The sequence below is a fragment of the Platalea leucorodia genome (assembly GCF_965183815.1).
Source record: "Platalea leucorodia genome assembly, chromosome: 5".
Lineage (NCBI taxonomy): Eukaryota > Metazoa > Chordata > Aves > Pelecaniformes > Threskiornithidae > Platalea > Platalea leucorodia.
Window position 1 is genome coordinate 61498666 of NC_138827.1, and position 20994 is coordinate 61519659.

Below are 20994 nucleotides of genomic sequence, written 5' to 3' on the forward strand. Positions count from 1 at the left end.
TGCAAAGGCTGTGAATTCCATTAGTCAGACTCAAAAATACAAAGCAAAATTAGTTTGAACCAACGATAGGAGAAAGCAGAAACTTTTTTACACTCAAGAGCATAAGAATGGTTCTGCTGGGTCCGTTCACAGGTCTGCCTGGCTTGGTATCTTGTTCCTAGCATGGTTTGGGGGTAGAGGTCTGGAGAAAGCATAAAAAATAAAGCATGCATGTAGCAATACTTCCCCCAGATACTCTCCAAATCTCCAGCAGTTGTGGCCAGGAGGCTTCCTGAGCCAGAGATGGTTTCTTTGTGTTTATTAATTCTCATTTTGATTTCAGAACATATTATGCTCTTTTCCAGCATAGGGAATTGCAGAGGGTCCTGGGCTGTGGAAGCAGCAGTGTAACTAGCCTACCCGAATGCAGCATGGCCTCCTGTGCAGGACTGCTAAGTGGTTATTCTGCTTGCAGGTCAGCTTGGTCTGGCCGCTCTTCCTCCATGTGAGGCTGTTGTTTGCCTGGCAGCCTGACTGTGAGGACAGCTTGTGCTCACGGGGTGCGGGAGGTGCCAGGCTGCCTGCTCCTGCCTGTGGTGCCCGTGCAGGTCTGAAGGGTCAGTGAGGGGGGTGGAGAGGAGATGCGTCAGCCTTGTTCAGGAATATCAGGCAAGGAGAGAGCAGCACCATCAGCTCTTAAACTGGCAAGTAAGGAAACCTAGGCTGTGATATATCTATCACCATAATTGAAAAGACTGCTCTCTGCAGAGGCTGACTTAGTTCTTGAGTTAGGAAACACAGTTTCCTGCTGCCACAAGCAACCATGCCTGTGTGCCGTCTCTTCATGAAGTTACCATAAGAGGGAACATGATCAGGCTTTGGCTTTCACCAGGGCAACATCATCCCCAGCACTCTTACAGGCACTTTGCAGTTCAGACCAAGTCTAAGTTACATTAGGCAGCACAGGCTGAAGTCAAACATATGTAGGGATGCTGCCAAGCAATAACCCTTGCCATATCCCTGGACTGCACTAGAAATCACTCTTGTTCTGTACCGAGACTGTTCCAGTAACTAACTGGCAGTTAGTAAAGAAATATGTCACCATTAAAGATGCCACTAAGCCCAGCCCATTTGTCTGCTGATTGAGACACTTCTTGTCTGGCTTCCTCATGAATCACAGGGAAAGTGAAAACTTACTTGCCAGGCCTCCTACTCAAATTTTTCCTGGGAATATTAATCTAGGGTCCTGACACTGTTCTTCAGAAGCCTGCTAGGTAGCCAAGCCAAGAGAACAGGAGGGACTTCAGGAGCTGGTCCAATGTCCTACAGCTTCCAGCCTTGTTTGCACCATGAAGTTTCCACTGTGGCTTTGCAAGACCAGGGAGAGAGTCCAAACACCAAACTGACTAGTGCAAAAGACACAGTTCACTAGTTTCAGTGTATCACACTGAGGTCGGTGGGATCCAGGTAGAGAGGCACACTTTTCCTCTCTATCCAAACTGTCATATGACACAAGGAGCTTCAGGTATGATTCCCAGAAGCACTGTGTCCCACTTTTTCCAGTGTAATCACTGTGAAATCAGCTCTATTTATTACTCTGTTTATCTGTCTCTAGAAGAGGTACTGTAATATTTACTTCCCAGTATGAATTCACCAGGCTTGATGAGGAGCTGTGGAGTGGGAATTCAGGAGGGGGGCGGGGATGGAGAAAAATAATTCATACCATTATTATTTGCTTTTGGTTAGCTAGGAAAAATGTTTGCAGGGCTGGAAAATACGACCTGGCACTTAGGGTTTCATTTAGCAAATGGGCGTGAATAGCTGGGAGACAAGGGAACGGGTCTGTTTTCCTGGTTTTCAGAACATGCAGGCAAGAATTTGCCTGTCATGTTTATCTTTGCTTGCCTTGCTAGATATTAAGGCCTTGCTGTACGGAGCACTGAGCTGACAAGATGAGCACAGTGGTTGCTTGCTTTGTTTTGCTGCTGGGAGGTCACTGCTTCCTGGTAGAGCAGCAGCAGTGTGTGTCCTTCCCCAGCAGTTCCAGTTCCTTATCCAGAGTAACTGGTGCTATTTCCTAGTGAATGTAACATCAGCAGGTCAGCAACACCTGGTCTGTGTGCCCAAGAGAGCTCTTCATACACTAGGCTGGATATATCAGTGCCTGAGGAACAGATGTTCTCTCTTTTGTGCTGTCCTTGCTATGGAAAGAGCTGGGACGACAGCTCTCTTAAATCACTGAAGATCTTGCTTCCTGTGAGAACCAGGTCCTGGCTTGGAGATGGCTAAACAGATGAGAAATATAAACAAGAGAAAGGAGAAAAGACAAGCCCTGAGGAAGGAGTTCATTTCTCCGTAAGCCCTTTCATTGGGCAAGTGGCAATGTGGAGAAGAGCGCCCACATCTCCTGAGGGTCTATCTACCTTTACATTTCCTTGGCCAGTTGCTCATAGCCTGGGTTACAAGGTGACTCTACACCCCTTGTCCCTGTTGCAGTACTCAATTCCTGGTGTATATCATCTATTTTGAAACCAAGCAGGACTGATGGACCAAGTTCAAAGACACTTGTGCCTACAAGTAGCATCCAGTTTACCTACAATAGCTTATGTTGTTGCTGAGGAAAAGGACAGGTCTTGCTCTGCAATTCTGACTGTCCAAGGGTGAGGTGATGCTCTCCCCCATGATGGTGTGCTGTAGGCAGGGCGAGGGAAGCACATCTCCAAGCTGGAGACTAGCTAGGGCTTTCCAGGGAAGCCAGGGCTTTGCTGGGAAACTCAGAGCAGTTTGGCAGATGCTTGGGGGCTGGAAGAGGTACCCAAAGGAGAAAGGCAGGAGCTGATTAGCGTGGAGAAGAGGGAGGGCAAGGCTAAAGTACCTGGGATGGAGGAGGCAGCCTGTACTCCATCAAGGGACCTAGCTTACTTGTGCAGCAAAGGGAGTCAGGGTTCTGCAGCTCTCTCGTATTGCTTCTGGTCTAACTCTGATCATGAGCTCAAACAGCTGGTAGAAAATGGATGAAACAGAAGAAGCATCTTTTGAGTTGGAAGCAGTAAAAGGCTTGGCTTCTTCCACAGCAAGTGTTTCTGGGAATGAGGATAGAAAAAAAATCAGCTGGTTTAGGAGTGTGCAACTGGGAGCAGGGACCCTGCCAGTTCCTCCCTCCTTGCTGTCACTGCAAAGGAAAGCAAAGGAATGAGTTTAAAGGGATTTCACATGATGCAATTACATCTTTCTTGAGGTTTGGGAGGCAGAGGCCTTGCTGATGCCTGTCTTGCTTGCATCCGATGCACATCGCCCCTGAGGGCCACATGCTGCATGCTCTCTGCCTATGCAATCCAGCTGCAGTTTGATCCAGATAAAAACCTCTGGTCTAAGGAAACCAAGGAACTGAGCTTCTGCTCTGATGAATGAAGCACCTATCTCATGTGTGGCACTGGACAGCTTAGTAGGAACCTGTGAAAGGGAATAAATGGGATTTGCTCTTTTGTAGTGCTTACCGCTCTCTTCCTGCCATCTCTGTAACTTGGTAGTGCCCCCATGAGGCCTGATTCAATGCATAGTCGTCTCAGCACTTCTGAGTGCGGATGTCCTGTGTCACCTAAGCTGTGCGGCTCCTACAAATGCCTGGAAAACACACCTCCTGAGTGTGGCTGAGCTGGCATTCGTAGGAGCACTGTGTTCACTAGCGAGCAGCTTGCAATATTTAGACCACAGTCTTCAGTGACTGAATACAAAGCTGAGATCCTCATCAACTCCTCCTGTTCAGGAGCTGCCTCATGTCAGAAGCATGGGCTGATTGCAATACTTTCTATGTTGTACCATTATAATTCTTCCATCTGATGTGGCATGTGCCCAACATGGCTGCTGCTAGGAAAGGAGGCCACTGTTTAAGGATTTGGACGCAGCTGTGGCAGAAGAGGTCCCAAACCTCCACAACCTGGCTCCATCCCTTGCTGTACCCAATAAGGCAAGCTCAGAGCACAGGATTTACTTTATGGCTGAGGTCCCCCACCAAATCCACAGAAGAGAAGGCAGCATCCTCCCATTATTAGGTGGTTAGCTTATTCAAAGACAGATACAGGCCTTTTGCCTTGGCTGCTCAAACCCTTCCCTTGCTGGGAGTGTGCCCAGACAGACTGCAGAGCAGCTCTAGCTCTTCCAGCCCGACAATTGTTGTGTGCAAGAGGCAGGGAATGCTCAGCACTGCACCTTGAACACCTGCCTGGTCTGAAGGGAGCGCTCCGTCCCAGCTCCTGCTCCAACAAAGGGACTTTATACTAAGTCTATATGTTTGAATGAGAAGCACCGAGAGCAGCCTTCCTGCCCCCTTCATAGCCTGTTGCCTGGTACTGCATGCTCCTACCATGCACGTTTAAACCCTCTCCAGTGAAAAAGAGGATCTCAAGGAAGATATCAGAGCAAGAAGTATGTAAGCATCTTCACCTGGTAGGGCTTTTGACTGGTACATGTATTGGGGGTAGGTGTCTCAGTGGTCTGACACAGTGGAAGATGTGGACAGAGAGATCTGTGAGTAGCTAACTTGTTTGGAAATGGTTTCCTGGTTGTTTGCTCTTGAGGTGACTCTGTTGGCTTAACTAGAGGGGTCACTGCCTTCTGAGCAGGAGGGGAGGATCATCAGTGCAGCCTGCATCCTCTGGGTGACAAGAAGGAGCAATATTTCAACAGACATCTTTTCCTTCTGTCTTAATAGTGTAAGATGGTCAGGGCAGCAGTGCTTTGTAGTTTCTGGTCTAAACTCGTGCCACATTTATTTTGAAAGCTTTCCTGTGTTGAATGCTTGTGGTCTCGCCTGTAAAACTGCGCTTTCTGGGATCCTTGCTCATAATAGTTCTCTGCACGTTCTTTCCTTGGTGGTTGATACTCTCTAGTTTTGCTTCTAGATTTGCTTTTGCTCTCTCCCCCCACTTTCTGCATACTCTCATTGGTAGCCTTACGTTTGCTTGAACCTCTCCCAGCTGCTAGGATGACTGATGTCTGAGCAGCACGCAGTTTCATGTGTGACTTTGGCACACAGTCGACTGAGGGCCATATGCCTGCAGCACTGTGTGAATGAGGCTCTTTGTAAGTGCACTGTTCAGTACTCTATAGCAGGCTGGAAAAGAAAGCAAGCCTTAATGTAAGGCCATAGAGAAAACATTGCACTCAGAGATATTTTTTTTTTTTTTTTTTTTTCTTCAGGTTCAACCTGTCCACTATTTCCTCCAGTCTGCATGCGAAGAAAAGCCCTCCGTGTCAGTGGGTACATACAGCGACTCTCTCAAACAGATTTGAGTCAGTACCTGGGAGGTCCGTGGGTTCCCTTTACATCTGGGCCTGGTTCTGCCACCTCAGGTGACACCACGGTGGGTGCATAGCTAAGCAGTATCCATGGACTTACTCTGTGTAAGGACGGACAGCAGAAGGATGGAGGCATAGTAGGCAGTAACTGCGCCATTAAAGGCTGAGAGATAAACCTATCCGTAGGGATCCACAGCTTTGTATTGTAGTCAGATATCTGAAGAGGGAAAAGTACTGATGGAGAATGTAGGATTTGAGTAATTTTTTTCCCCAGACATGGTTTCTTAAGAACTGTTATTTGAAACCTTTAGATTTAACAAATCAAAACAAAAGAAATGAAACAGTTTTTTTTAAATTGCATCTAATTGATAATCTGTCTGCTTTGGAGATAAATAAGTCTTAATCTGAAAATATCTATTTTGGGCAGAATAAACGTTTTCCACTGGAGTAAAGACAGATGGAACATTTTGACCCGTTCCTGCAGCAATTTCTCACTCCTGACTGCATGTAGTTAGCTTGGAAGAATAAGCTTATTTAAGGGTTCAGACTATTAAAAACATCTGCTTTCCCATGTATCCTGAAACATTGCAGTATTTGAAAATGGAGAACATGTATCATACTCGTCCTAGCCACCATAAAACATCGGCTCCACAGTTTAAATTGTGGGATTTTAATTATGGTGTGGGTATATTATTCAGTCCTATGTAATGCATTTTTGGTTATGGTGCTGTGATCTCTTTTCCTTGGTTGGAACTGGGCCAGCTGACCATATTTGCAGTGTGTGGCCAAACATCAAATGCATCCAAATAAGCAAAGTAATCACTTCCAGACTAAACACATTTCAAATTTGTTTAAAATCATTGAACAAACTTCGTCACTGGGAGATCTCTCTTCTGTGACATCAAGCTACATTGATGTGTCAACTGCTGATGCCAATCTCTTTTTCTTTTGTTTAGGTCTAAAAGCACTGAGTCCCCTGAACTCCACTGAAATCTTCCTTTGACTGCGGTAACTCTTGGCTGAAGGCCAATCTCTGTCTTACGTCTGAGCATCTCTTAAGTATTAATAGCTATGTCTTCTGTGGCCCCTGTGGAGCAAAAAGTTATAACAGTTATCCTCTTTCAGATGGGAAAACTGGATCATGAACAGACAATAATCCTCATCTATTTAGCTTGGAATGACTTGGGGGAAGCTGGTGAGAGTACTAGAGGAAAGCAGAAATTTGGCATTAGTTGAGTTCACTACAATACCCTTACTTTTTTAGCAAAACTGTTTGCTGGTGGTGGGAAACAACGATGCTTCAGATCTCAGCTGTGCTGGAAAACCAGGTAGAGCCCGTGTATGGGTGTGACTTCTATCCCTTCCTACTAATACAGTTTCATGGTTATGATGTTTTTTAGGCTTTTTTCTGTTTTGATGTTTAGTCCTGTTGTTATCCCGACAGCATGCTCTTCACTTCTTCTTGCTTTCTTTGCCTTTTTATTTAATTCTCCAAAGCACTGAGGTAGGAGTATCTACATTTCTATTGTGTTTTGGAGAGAGAGCAGTGAGCAGCAAGAGCTTCAGCTGAACAGCATGTGCTCTACCTCCATTCAGGTGCTGATCTGATCCTGTCTCCTACCGGTATGTCTGGCACCAAAGGCAGTGAGGATGTCCAGTGCTTGCAGGGTTTCTTCTGAGTGGTCCCACAGCGAGAGGGCAGCAGTGCCACTGTAGATGTTGGCCGGGAGATGTGATGCTTGGCTAAAGCTCTGCTCGCATTACAGAATAGGGGTACAACAGTATGGCCCTCCCGCCTACATATATGCTTTTTTGCTAATTTGGCTGTCTTCTTGCTGGCTACATTTCTGCGGTTGTGGAAAGAGTTTATAATGCATCTGTGGTCCTTAAAGATTCTCTGGCTCCCTGTTTCTCTGGAGTGAAGGGTGCTATTAAATATAGCCTCCCATCAAATTCCAGTGACTAATCACACACAGACCATAGTCCCAAACCAGCCATGACTCAGACACCAACGACCCTCTGAGTAATGCTGCAGGAAGACCTAACGTGCTTCTTCCCTGGCGTTGCACAGGCAATGGGAATGCTGAATAAGAGCAGATCAAATAACAAGGCTCGTTGCTGAGCCAAAAAAAGGGTGCCTGCAGTCACTAGGTATTGTCCAATGTTAATGCTGAGCTTTCACATGGCCACAGCTGAAGCATGGTGAAGGAGCTGAACATGGATGCTGTAAAGGTCTGGGGCAGTCAGCTGGCTGGCAGGACGATAGGAGAGGTTCCCATTGTGAAGCTTTTCTTTGAGTTTAACAAGATATTTAAGCACATACCTCAGGGCAGAGAGGAGGTTTTGGGCCCAATGACACTGTTTGTGTTTAAGGTTAGGCATAAGTTTGAGCATCCTACTGGAGTAATGCTTTGGATGAGAGTTAAAGGATGAGTTACTGATAGAGCTCTTTCCCACCCAGAGATACAGTTTCATCTTAAACTTCTTAAGCTCTTTACAACTGAACCCTGCCTTACCCTTTTAAAATAATTTATCTTGAATAGGAAGGTAGTCGGTCATTTCAGCGTGCTCCTGTAACGTTTGTGCTTGCTGCAATTATTTTTGTACACTCAAAAGCATAATTTTTCTTCTGATTGTACCTAAATAGTAAAGGACACATTGAAATGGATAGCATACAGGTTTTTTTTCCAAATCATTTGAATACATGAATGAGGATGGAGAGTTTGTGGCAAGTTGCTGTGTTTATGAAGAAATGGCCTCAAAGGAATTAGCTTCCCAAAGCAACTGCAGCTGTTAAAAAGTCTTTCTAAATGTTTCTTGCTTTTCTGGACACATTCTTATGAGTACGTTTAGTTAGAAAAATACTTTATCTACTGAGAAATGTCTGTTCTGTTTTTTTAGAACCTGAAGTTTTGAAACTTAAAACAAACAAAAAAAAAAAGCCTGCATTTATATTCCAAGAACAATCAAGATTTTCTTTAAGAAGATGCTTTCCTCAAAGTTTTTATTTTGTTAAGAACAGGGCATTCAGAGATGAGGCTGGATGCATAGTTTTGTCATGTTTATGAAGTCATGAAAACATCTGGATACAGTATGGAAACCCTCAATGAAAAACTTTTTGAAGTATCTTTTTAATATAATCATCCAGGCTTACTCCACTCAACTATGTATTTATTGGATTTGGATGGACGATGAGGTAAGAATCAAACTGATATTGTTGAATTTAAGTGTATTGTTAAGATTGCATTGCTTTAGGGATGTTAAATGGTGAATGTTAATTGTATGCCCTTTTCAGTAGCTAATTGCTACTTCTACAATTGATTCACAACCATCATGCCTATCAAACAAATGAACTAGAGAGCAATGTCTGTTCAATGTGTGCTTAAAACAACATCGTGGCATGCTCTTTTCCTTTCTTAAGTATCAGAGAGCAAAGAAACAGAGTACACTGTGTGCGTGGACCTGAGTTTGCAATGCATCACGCATGCTTGACTTCATTGGCATCAGTTCCTTAATTACCAAGTGGGAATATGTTTGTAAAATGAAATATAAAGTTTTTGTTTCTGTTGAATTTTTTCCAGAAATTTTAAAAAATTTTCTAGTGCTCTCAAATACCCTCATTTTTTTAACACTCTCCTTTATCTCATTATAGTCTTCAGCTTTGGAAAAATTATACCCCCTTGAGAGTTAATGTAAAGAAAAACTCCCCCTCTGCTGTCACAGACGTCAGAATCTTTGGAAAGACGCTGGATAGCACATCTGTACAGGCCTGACTGATTCATTTGCCACTAACTTTTCAGTGTTTTTAATCACTTCTAAATAGCAAAAGGAAAAGTCAAATAATAGTAATAAAACCTGAGGCACCACTTAGCATGCATCATCCCAGGATGAAGAGCTTCACACTGGCTCTGTTGCTGTGTTATCTCTATTGCTGCTGAACACCAGTGTATGGAATAATTCAACATGTGGGGTATCAGTGACCTGCCCTTATTATCGTTTACCTCTCCCCAGTCTTTGTCTCCTATAAAATTATTGATAATATTTTTAACTGTTCTTTTTAAAGTCTGATACGTTATAATACTGTTACTTGCAGATGTGATGATGATACCCACTCTGATAAGAATAGCTGTATTAGATGGGCCCAAGGGTCCATATTGTGCAGCATCATGTCTACAGCTGTGGCCATGAGTTGGATGCCTGGGAAAGATGAAGTTCAAGGTTGATATATGTGATATCTCTCCCTTACGCTCTACTGCCCTTCAGCAACTTTCAACCCAGGAACTACTTGAGTCTATTTATCTCCAGGTTCTTGCATGCTTCTTTACTACTATGTCTCTGCCTTAAAATTTTTCAGATATCACAGAAACACCTAAGAGAGTGTATATTTCCAGGCTGAGCAGAAGAGTTCATTTAAGCTTCTGATTAGTGTGACTTTCAGTTTTCCCACATAGCATGGTCACAGCAGCTGAGTCTGTAACAGTAACTACACCTCTCTAAATATTTTCAGAGAAGCCCTTGAAGTAAACTACTTGAAATGATATAATGAAAAAAGAATGTGATAGCTATAATATTTATTTCTTCCTGTTTGCCAAGCCAAAAGAAGCTGGAAAAGAAATGAGGAATGCAAACAGAAATATACAGGAGTGTGACCATTTTTGATAGTGACTTTGTGCTTCACGTTGGGAGGTTTTCTGCTATCAGTCCACTTCAGGATAGCTGGTGACACCTCATGTTCCCTGCATACACAAGCCGTTCACTGGATTCAACACCATGAGTGAGACACTCAGTAATCAGTAGAGAAAGACTGATAGCAATGAAATGGTGCCAGTTTACACCAGCTCATCTTTGGTTCTACGGTTGGTCTCTGCTTTTGTTTCTTTTGAGCCAGTGCTGAAGTTGCCAATCAGTGAAGGAACTAATAAGCAGGACAAAACACTTTCATGGAGCAATTATTTCCCCACTTCCCAACACTGCTGATAGTGTCAGAGAAGGCCATGTTTTCTGTGTGTTATACAAGTAGCACACAGGTTTGTAGTGTTTCAGTTTCTTGTAATCCAGATATACAATAGTGTAGCTATCTTCAATTGTGCTCTGCAGGGAAAAGAGATGGTCGAAGAGTAGAAATGAATTCCTTACTACAAGATGGGAAGTAACCTGGGATGCTTTCCAATGATCTGTGCCTGAAACTGAAGCCAGCCAATGACTGGAGGAGATTTCCCGGTCTCTTGAAATCCTCCATCTTAATCGAGGCTTGGGGGGTTGCTGGACTGTGACAGGTAAGGGAGACCAGAGCAAAGGTAACTGCTACCTGCAAAGCTGCTGTGGGAGAATGGCTTGTATCTGAGCTGAAAACTGGTCAAGATCAGTGCCCAGAAGCAGCCCTGCAGATGGCCTGGAGGAAGCAGCTGAAAGCAAACAAACACTGGTTTTGTATTGTTTCCAAGACCTGGCTAGATCACCTCCTTATCTGTGATTTATGTATTTCATGAATAGGCTGCTCAACTATCTGGATGAGAGGACTCACCGCCTTGGAATTAAAGCTGGGAAATGCTTTTGGAAAAACAGAAGATGTGCTGGATGAGGATAGTGTTGTCCCTCTGGCCTGGCAGGTTTGTATAGGGTTTTTTTTCCATTAAGAGGAGAAATTGATTGTATTATTTGGAGAGAGGTATTCCTTGGAAAAATAATGATTTATTTACATGCCATGCATGTGACATCCTGTCGCTATGATCTCAAAAGAAACAAAGTTTCCTTGTCAGAAGTCTCCAACCCTCTTCAGCAGGCTCTGTGCCCCAAAAGCTGTCTGTCTTCCTCCTTATACAGGCTTCTTCCTTTAGGCTTTCTCCTTTGCTTAGGCACTTGAAAGACATGTTTTCTTGCCTTTATTTAGGTCTGTGATTGTCTGTGGATCTCAAAGTCAGTCATTACCAGCATCCAAAGTAATTCTGTGTTTATAATGTTCTGGAAGGACAGAGATTTAGCTCTGGAGTAAAACAAGATGACATTTCTACTGACTTTTGTGTTTGACTCTTTGGACTGTGTATAGCTTTTTTACTTTTTACCAAATAGTAGATTCTTCACCCCTTATGGACTTTAGAATAAGATCAAAAGACAGGCATGATGAAGGACAATTGGATTAAAACCAGTGTTTTGTTGAGGTAATGTGAGGCTTCCTTCTGGCCTTAGTCTCTGAATTTATAACTGAAGGACGTGTGGTGCCTAGTGTCAAGGCTGTAGTGGAAAATAGCTAAGTGTGGAGGACAACAAGAATGTAGCACTGAATTGTGAGAGAGACTCTCCTATAGCAGGGTGGGATAATCTGGTCCAGGTGGGAGCACATGTGCTACCCACAGTGTCTCAGAGCACCGTTATTGCATGAACAATGTTACATTACATTATTGCATGAGCAGACTATGCTCATTCATTTCAGCTCTGTTCTTAGGGTTGACAATAGTGAGAAACTTTGTGCCAACCACACCTCCTTGGGGACTTTTTGGCTGTTTGAGTAATCCCGTACGTGCTGGACCAGATGATCTCCAGCAACATGGGGCCTCCCCTTCCTAGGGCGGCTGCTGTTTGCTCTGGGATTTCCCAGCATATTCAGGCAGCAATGAGTCTATTTCTTGTGTGGAAGGCTCAGATCTGCTGTGGATGCACGAATTGATTGTATGGCATATGCACAGCCCTCCGAGAGCTGGATTTCACTGAGCTGCCATTCACTGTTGTGCAGGTCTGTCAGATACTTGCTGAAATCTTTGACTAATGAGAAAATCTTAAATGCCTTTCAGACTCAGTCTGTGGGCAGGAAAAAAGCACATATGTAAAGAAATATGACCATACCTCTTTAAATCCTACAGACTATAAATTGTAACTGATTAATATTCTGTGGTGCCACCTGGCCCTACCTGAGCTGCAATAGAAGGAAATTTGCCTTGCAATCAGAGTTGTTGTATGTGTATCTATTTCTGTCAAACCAAGTGGGAAAACCTTTGGCTCCTGTTCAGCCGGTTCAGAGAGAGTTTACTCAGTCACCAAACATAGACTTCCACCTGAGTTGGTCACCCTGCCTCAGTATATACAGTATTTGACACAAAGATTGATTTCTGCTGGCTGGCTTACTGGGGATTTTTTGTTGCATGTTGCAAAATCATGTCCTGTTAATCCCAACAGCTTCTATTCTCTGCTGTGCACCATGGTGTGAGCTAGACCTTCGTTACTTTCTAACGTGATGAGGAATGGGCAGGTTCTAATCTACCTGCATGATCTCAGACTCCTTATCATTCCCAGGTTCCAGGGGACATTTTTCCAAACATCTCATCTCTTATGTATGGCCTGCAACGGGGGACAAGATTTTCATAAACCCTTAGCAGCTGTGAAACATAAAATGGGATTTTTCCAAAGCACTTAACCTATGAACTCCACTTCTCTTGAAATTAGTGGTGAATGATCTCGATTTCCATGGGTCAAGGTTAGAGCAAAAATATTCTGTAAAATCCCACACATGCAGCCAAGATTTCAGCATTCACCATCCTGAATTCTCTTTAGAGACAAGAAAGAAAATCCCAACAAGAGACCCTAAATGAACGTAAAGTTTTCCCCATTCATTTCAGCACACAACGTGGGAGCACAGAGCTCTTGTGAACTTGCCTGAATGTTCCTGCCTCTGTTTATCCTGTAAAACAGATATAAAAGAAATAATCTGAACAAAAGTTGATGAACTTTTCAGATATGTGAATGTGTGATCTTGAGTTAAATGAAACTTGGTGTCGAATCATCAAGACTTTTTGTGAATGGCCTCTGCTCTAAAGTAGAGGTAGTGACATTAGTCTTGGGGGAAACAGGTTTCTGCTAAAATTATCACCAGTAGCAGCCCTGTCCCTGAAATCTCTGTCATTAGGCTTTAGAGCTAGACACAGAATTCGGGTCACTAGTGGGTATAGCACTCAGTAGATTATTCACCAGTTCAGTGGGTGCAGTATCTGCAACCTGTGGTCTAGACTCCCACCAGAATTCATTCCAGGCTGACTCAGCTGCCCATGGTTGTCTTCTCCATTGGCTTGAGGAATGACAGCCAGTGGGGTATGATGCTATATCACTTCCTTGCTGCAACTAGCCCAGAGAGCCATTAGGCATGTTTGACTGGGCCCAGTTCCTGGAGAATGACTGAACTTCAATTTCACTGCTCCTGGGTTCTATTCATTGAGTCCCAACTAGAAAATATGTCCCCTCAAAAAGAGGTAACGTAGCTTTTTCCTGTAGCTGATTAAAACAATTCAGTATCTTCAGTATCACCTGGCTCAGTCAAACAGTGAAATTTGAGTGAAAACTCCATTAAACCCAGCTTTTATTTAAGTTCTCCATCTCCCAGATGTACCACTGTAAAGACTTCAGCTGTCTAAGCAGGCAGAATAGAGCTGCCGCTCCCTGTCTGTGTGCAGTGTGTGTTCCTGGCTCTGCATGTCTGTGTGGTAAAAATAGCCATATTTTAAATCTATTGGAAATATTAAGAGCTTAATTATCATCTGCTTTGGAGCTTTTTTCAGCCAAGACTAAGGAGATATGAAGAATTTGGCTGCTGTTCTCTGCTCCTGCACCACCCAGCCATAATGAGAGCTAAAGCAACTTGGTGGCTACTACAATTTTAGTGGCCCCTCTGGCAGGAAGAGATTAGAGGGAATGCAGCTGCTTCAGTACCCCCTTGTTCCAGATGTCTGTCTGTCTGTCCCCAACAGACCCCTTGGCTGTGTGTAGCTGTTATAGGAGCTAGCTTTATATGAAAGAGGGAAAGTAAAATCTATTTATAGGCAGTCTGAGCGGCACATTATTTAAGGCTAGGTTGTTGACTCATGCCCATCTGATATCATTTAAAGGGTTAGATATTGCCAGCGAACAAAAATAAGTGCTGTTACTCCCTTCTAGTCAATAGAATTAACTGTTCTTAAGCTGACATTTGCTATTACAGCAGAAGCAGCATTGTGTCTCAAGGGTCCTGTTATATACATTGCTGAAAAGGTGCTAATCTGGATTTCCTTGGGATTATGGTGATGGAAACAAATACGAGGGCAGCAAAACTAGCAGAGAGCCTTCAGCTTTGTTGGCTGTCGCTTACGTTCATCTCTATTAAAAGGACCTGCAGAAATCAAGGGGGAAGGAGACAAAGGGCAGCCCTGTTAACACCAAGGGCTCCTTTTCCACGGTAGAGTCTTGGAAAGGCCCTTCCCTCCTCCTCCTCCTCATCCCAGCCTGTCTCAGGAGTGTTCTCTTCGTTAAACAGAAACTGTTCTGTTTCCTGCCTGTCTTGAGCCATTGGCCTTTGGCGTCAGTTTTCAAGCCCTGAATCACTCTCTGGGGATGCGCGCTGGAAAGCTGATGGGAACTGATTGCCTATCAGCAGCTGAGATGCAATCCTTGGCTTCACTCTTCTTGGGAATCACAGTATGCAGACCTGGACAGCATCATCTGCATAGCGTAAGAGACCAAGCGCCTCTCGTGGGCTGAGTGCATGAAATCCTGAGGCAAATACTTATTGCAAACTTCAGGGCACGAGGGGGTGGGAGGGAAAAATATCAGCTCATAAAGCTTTGCCTGCTGGCTCAGGAGCAGGGAAAGAAATACAAAAAGAATGAATGTAGTTCCTTTTCTTTTTCAGGTCACAGCTGAAATTAACCATGAGATATTTAACACTGAAGTGGAGGAGAAAGCTGAAAAACTAGGAGAGCAACTGCTTTTGAAAACTGCTGAGCCAAATGTCTCTTTCCAAAGAGAAAGATGCAGGATTTGCTTGGTATAAGGTCACACTTATCAACAAGATCCTTGTCTTTCCTTCCCACAGCTGGGACAAAGAAACTGAGGCCAAGGCTCCAGGCATCCTGCTTGAAATGTAGCATAAAGGGGAGATGAAACAGGCAGGTGGGGAAAACTGGCTGTGAAACAGGCCTCCCATATACACCTTATACTGTGTCTGCTCTGGGCCACATTGGCTCTGTGAAACCAGAGCAGCAGCCATAGATGAGAGAATGAGAAGACAGAGCTGAACTCCTCCTCACAGCTGCTTTAATTCCCTTTGCCCAAGTCCGAGCATGATGGCCATCATCTCCCATTGAAGGGACGCTAATAGCTGCTCTGCAGAGAGGGTGCACCCTTTGGCTCAGAGTAGTGGCAACAGTACCTTGATTGTTATAATCAAGGCTAATCAACACCAAATGGTGTTTTGCCTCTAGGACAGTTTTATATATCATGATAATAATAGCCATCGCAGATATATTCCTGGAATGGTTTGGTTTTCTCCCAAATGAGGATGGGGGCAGAGAGAATGGCATTCTTAAGAGTCAATACCCTAGTTGATCCCAATGCTTTGTGAGGTCTGGAAAGACTTCTTTAAAGTGCTGCTCTGTCTCATTAGATGCATTAATCAAAATTTAGTCTGCTGCTCTTCAGGTTACCACTGCATATACTGGGCTGTGCTCTTTCTATCTAACTAGGAAACTTATCCTGGACCTGAAAAAATACCCTTCCCTGACATAGATAAATTCCTTTCTAATAAAAACGCATTTTCATTTTCTGACAAAACAAGATTTTTCATGAGGTGAGTGGGAGAAAACTGCATTCAAAAACACACAGCAAGAAAGCACATCACAAGAATATAAGCAAAGTAGTCATCAACAATTAGAATAGTCTCTTGGAGAGAGGCCTGAAATAGCAAAAAAGCTGCCGTATTTGTGATATGTTTAATGATGTGCTAATAGCTGAGACATGTCTGTAATAACTAATTCGTTTTAAAAAAAACCTAAGCAGAGCAAGGATCCTCTTTGGACTGAAGGGGCATTTACAGTTTGCCAGTAAGGCAGACACTAGGGTCATACCCAGCAGATCTGGGAAATCATGGCCATGCTTCAGCAAAGCCCAGAAAGCACATGCCTGACCCTACCCTTACTCCAAAAAATCTTGTGATATATATAGACAAGACGGAGCAAAAGAAATATTACTGCCATTGGAGAAAGGGGGAAAGATTAAGTGAGGTGGCCAAGTCAGGCAGGAGGCCTGTGTCAGAGCCAGGAGCTGAAATCACCTCTCCTGAGGATGGTCTTTAATGTCATTGCTAAAGCCAGGCTCCCCTCTAAGCAAGAGCTGACCTCCCCACAGCTCCTTGTGTGAAATCCCCGTGCTCCACAGGACCTGCCACTTGGATTCAGATTCTTACTTTTATCTTTTTTCCTTGTATGCCCTCGATCGGCTTTCCAAGTGGACCATGCTAGAATAAGCATCACCAGTGAAAGGCTGCGAGAGAGCTTTTCCTATTGGAAAAAAAACAAACAAACAAAAAACAACACACACACAAAATGAACAAAAAACCCAAACGACTACCAAAAACCTTTTCTGAGGTTCTTTTTAACCCAAACTCCCAGAGAATTTTAATGCCATGGCAGAGGACTAGGTTTTGCAGTGTGGTCTGAAAGGTGGGGAGGAGAGGGAGAGCCGGAATTAACCCTGTGACATGTGATGAGCAAAGACCCCAATGTAGGGCAAGGACTGCCAGGATCTGCTCTGCAAAGCCTGGGAGAGGCAGATAAAAGCTCAGCCCTGACTGCAGGCAGGAGGGATGGAGTCAACCATCATCCATAGGAGTTGGACTCGATGATGCTTGTGGGTCCCTTCCAGCTCAGGACATTCTATGATTCTAACCAAAACCCGAATTTCACCTCTTTGCTCTTCTGCTCCTCTCTTTTAGGAAATCCTTGGTCAGGCCACTGGCAGTGAAATGGGTGCAGGTCTGCACCCTATACAAGCAAGCAGGTTTTGGTATGTTGGTAACAGGCTCCATTCACAGACCGATTGGTGAGAGCGAGAGGCAGAAGGAGCAGCGTGAGAAGAACTAATTTAAAAAGGAACATTTTCAGAGGAGCTAATCCAGTCCACCCTGCCCCAAGATGTTCACCTTGCAGACAGATGCTTTTCAGCAGTTAGTGGGGCTGCAGTCCCTGCCTAGTTGCATTTGCCCAATCCCTGACCTTTTAGGTCAGTGGGAAGAGTCCCAGGCAATCAGCAAGCTTGGGAAAAAGCCCCAAATGACAGAGAAAATTAGACTTTGGGATCTTTGAACTGTTATTGCTGTTTGACTCATGGCTGTGGGTATTTTCCTCCCTGTGCAGCTGTTGGGAGAACTGGGGGTGGCTACTGGGAAATGATTGAATACATGTGACGCCCCTGAGGTACGAGAGCTCTGTGGTGAGGCCTTAAAATGTTACCGCAATCCTAACAACCTCTAGCTGCTTTTAGGTGCCTTCTCAAATGGAGCTGGCTCTCTAAGAAGGGTTTTAATGAGGTGAAAAGGAGCTCGTCTGCTCTAGAAGTTCAGACTGAGGATGACTACATCCTTGTCAGCCAGGTCCTCTATCAGTTGTACAGAGAAAGAAGGGCACTTAGCCTCTGACTGCTGTCAGGCTGCAGCTAAGGAAGCCGCATGGCCATGCTGCTCACAGCTGCCGGCTCCTCTCTCTTCCCCACTCTGCTGCTAAGAGGGGTCAGAGTCAGGGCAACAGTCAAAGTGCCAGGGAAAACTTTCAGCGGTGATAGCTGTAGTTTCTCCTCCATCTGCAAAGCTGAAAATGGAGACAGACTTAAAAAAAAAAAAAGTCTGAAACCCCACAATGGTGATAATAATCCCCAATTCCCTCGTAGACAGTCTCATCTCACCCCACCCTTTATTTTATTCTTCAGCAGGAAAATGTTTCCCCAGCATTGCTGGCACCATTAGCAGGACAGATCCGGCGCGGGAGTTGTGCTGGGGGTCAGACAGAGAGATAGCGTGAAGGGCTGGGATGGGATGCTGGGTTTCTTTCAGGACAGTGAGTTCAGATCATTGCTCTGCCAGAGGTTTTTCCACGTGACCTTAAGCCTGCCTTTTAAACTCCTCTCTAGCAATTAAATGGGATAGTACTTTTCTCTTTAGCTGTTTCGATTGTAAGCTCTCTAAAGCCGAGGCTGTTCCTTCTTATGCTTGTCTACATCTCCTAGCATTCCTGGTCCTGGCTGTAGCTGTTCCTGTGATATCCCTTTCAACAAGAGAATGAGCACACGTCCTCCTCTCTCTGCTCAAGATCAGCCAGTTCTTCCTCTTGAGGTTTCCTGCCATGGCAGTTGCACCAGAGTCAAGAAGACAGGATTTGACTCTAAATTGTCCAAGTGTGAAAGCACAGCATGTGTTGTTCCCATCAAAATGCGAAGTAACCCTGAACTTCACACAAATCCATTGCCTGAGCCAGAGAGGAACAGCCACTTCTCCAACATATGTCTAAGCAGCGTGCTGCACATCACAAATTAGCCAGGCACTTTTGCAAAAAACATGGGGCAGTCTCTGCTCGGAGAGGGAGGTTCCTGAAGGTTGCGTCTCAGCCCACAGCATGCCTTGGGACAGGCTGTGCGTACACTGAGCAGCTGGGGCCCTCTGGACCGCTGGGCTCTCACTAGCAGAGCTAGCCATAGGACTCTGAACAGGTGTTGCAAATTTTGCTCCTTTTTAATTTATGAGCAGGGCAAGACCATCTGTTATGCTCTGAGGTCATTAATGATTTCCAGGATTGCCAGGAAATAGAAAATATTTCTGCAGTGTACAATGCGTAGGGCAAACAAATAATATACATATGCAGGACAACAGACCAGGGTGTAGTATTTTATGAAATATTACAGTGGAGTGGCTTCCAGCGGTTTTGCCTTAGGAAGCTGCACAGCTGTTTCAAGCTGTTGAGCACTTGGGGAGATGATCTGTATTTGCATGACAAAGGCAAAAACAACATAGTTGTCTACGTTACCTCTTTCTTTGTGTGCCATGCAGGGGTGCCTTCCAGCTCCTAGCTCAGATAGGGGATAGGACTGCCTCTGCCTGCAGCCAAGGATCTCAGAGATGTTATCTTGTGCTTAAACCCACCTCTTCTTTGGAGAATGTGGTGTTTTGGACTATAGCCCAAAAAGCCAAATGAAAGCCTGCTGAAGCTGGTGGGATTCTTTCCATGAAATGCTCAAGGGTTTGCCTTGGATTTCATTTGCTTTCTGCAAATCTGACCCAAAGCCAGTGGAATGACTCTGTTTTGGGATACTCACGCTGTCCCTTTGAGGAGTGTTTCAGAGGTTAGGAAGAGCTCGCCTCCAGATGGGAAGCAGGGCCCTGGCACACCATGGAGCACATGGGGTCCCATGAACCTAATCATCCCTGAAGCCTTAATGAAGCACTCATAGGGGACAAGGCCCCTTAGTGCTGCTGTCAGGCGCTCACATAGAAATTGTCCGCTGCCTGTAAGGCAGCTGTGCGTGCTCGGAGGCGGGCTGTGACGTGCTCTGCTTGCGCGGTTTTGCAACTGACCATCAACATCTGTCTCAAGGAAGCCGTTGACTTCTCTGGGGCACGCAGGATCAGGCTGTACTTCTGAATAGTTATCAGGAGTCTGACTCAAGTGGGAGGCAAAAGGCTTGTGATAAAAATGTCTGGATGTTTCATTTGCAGCCAAGAAAGAGAGCTTAGTTTTCCTAGGCTGGTGTAGGTTTCCTATGCTTTGATAGTACAGTTTTTGTTTTGACACTATCAAAACATTTCATTTTTATGTGCTACTTTGCCTTTTTGATGGAGATCCTTTTATTAGAATATGACTTCAGCATGTTATATACCATGTTTTTATAGTATATTAATAGTCTGTTCTATTTTTTTACTGTTATTGCAAGAAACTACTTCTACCTCACTGAAAAGGCAGAGTTTATGTTATCAGAAAAAAATCAGCATTATTAAAGCAAACTATACTGATATTTCTGGTTATTTTTTTTAAGCAATTCACTGATAAATTTCCACAATGTGCAATTTTTATTTAATTTGCCTTATTCCATCTAGGAGCTTGTACAAAAATATTGGGGCTTTCCAGAGAACAAGAATTACGCTTACCAGCCCACCCAATGGTGATTATTTTTGTGGAGATAAGTATGTATTCATTTCACTAGTGTGAGAGTCCCTTTATAAACCTAGTTCATGATCCATTGTGATGGCGTATCTGGCAATAAGAACCTGCAGTAATTTAACATTACTGCTTTCATATCGGTTATTAAATGTACCTGAATTACAACAGCACCCAGGGGCTTTAACTGACCCTGAGGTTGGACACTATACAGACGGAGTCAAAAAGAGTCCCTGCCTAGGGTAATGGCATAAAATAACCGAGAGAGATATTGTTAATCCTCCTGTTTTACATCTGGGCAATTTGGGAATGGAGAGAGAAATTATTTTCCAAAGGGTTGTGCAGGGAATCAGAGAGACATGAAACCATGAATGCTGGTCCCAGGACTCCCACCTCGTAGCAGCAGGACCTCCAGCAGGAGCTACCGGTGTTTCCCATTCTGTCTTGCCAATGGTTTCTCCAGATCCCAGCCTCTTGTAATGAGAGGCCTTGTAAAGCTCTTTCAGGAGCAACCACTCTGTCCTGTTTAAAATTTTGCTGTGTCCTTGAGGAAACAGAAGTTTTTCTTCATCTCTTGAAAAGCGTGGAATCTTCAGCTGTAGCATCACAGGAAATCAATCAATATGATCCTGCACAAACTGTCTTCTCAATAGCTTCATCCCACCCAGAATTCTTATTTTCTGAAGGTTACCCCAAGAGCGATGGTTAATACATGCATCTTTTTGAATTTACTCAGTGTTAATGGCTTACCAGGATTATTCTAAACTTAAAATCCAAACTT

The 20994-nt window shown here is 44.2% G+C and overlaps 1 long non-coding RNA gene across 2 annotated transcripts; it reads left to right on the plus strand.

Moving 5' to 3' along the window:
* Window positions 1–5184: 5184 nt before the first annotated feature.
* LOC309591734 lies at window positions 5185–17596 on the plus strand. Of its 2 annotated transcripts, XR_014228418.1 has the most exons (8): window positions 5185–5342; window positions 6234–6285; window positions 6403–6605; window positions 8179–8473; window positions 10375–10553; window positions 10771–10886; window positions 14552–14745; window positions 14927–17596. It is a non-coding gene; the product is annotated as an uncharacterized lncRNA (long non-coding RNA). The 2 variants fall into 2 exon arrangements; XR_014228417.1 differs by having other exon boundaries at window positions 6234–6605.
* The last annotated feature ends 3398 nt before the right edge of the window (window positions 17597–20994 follow it).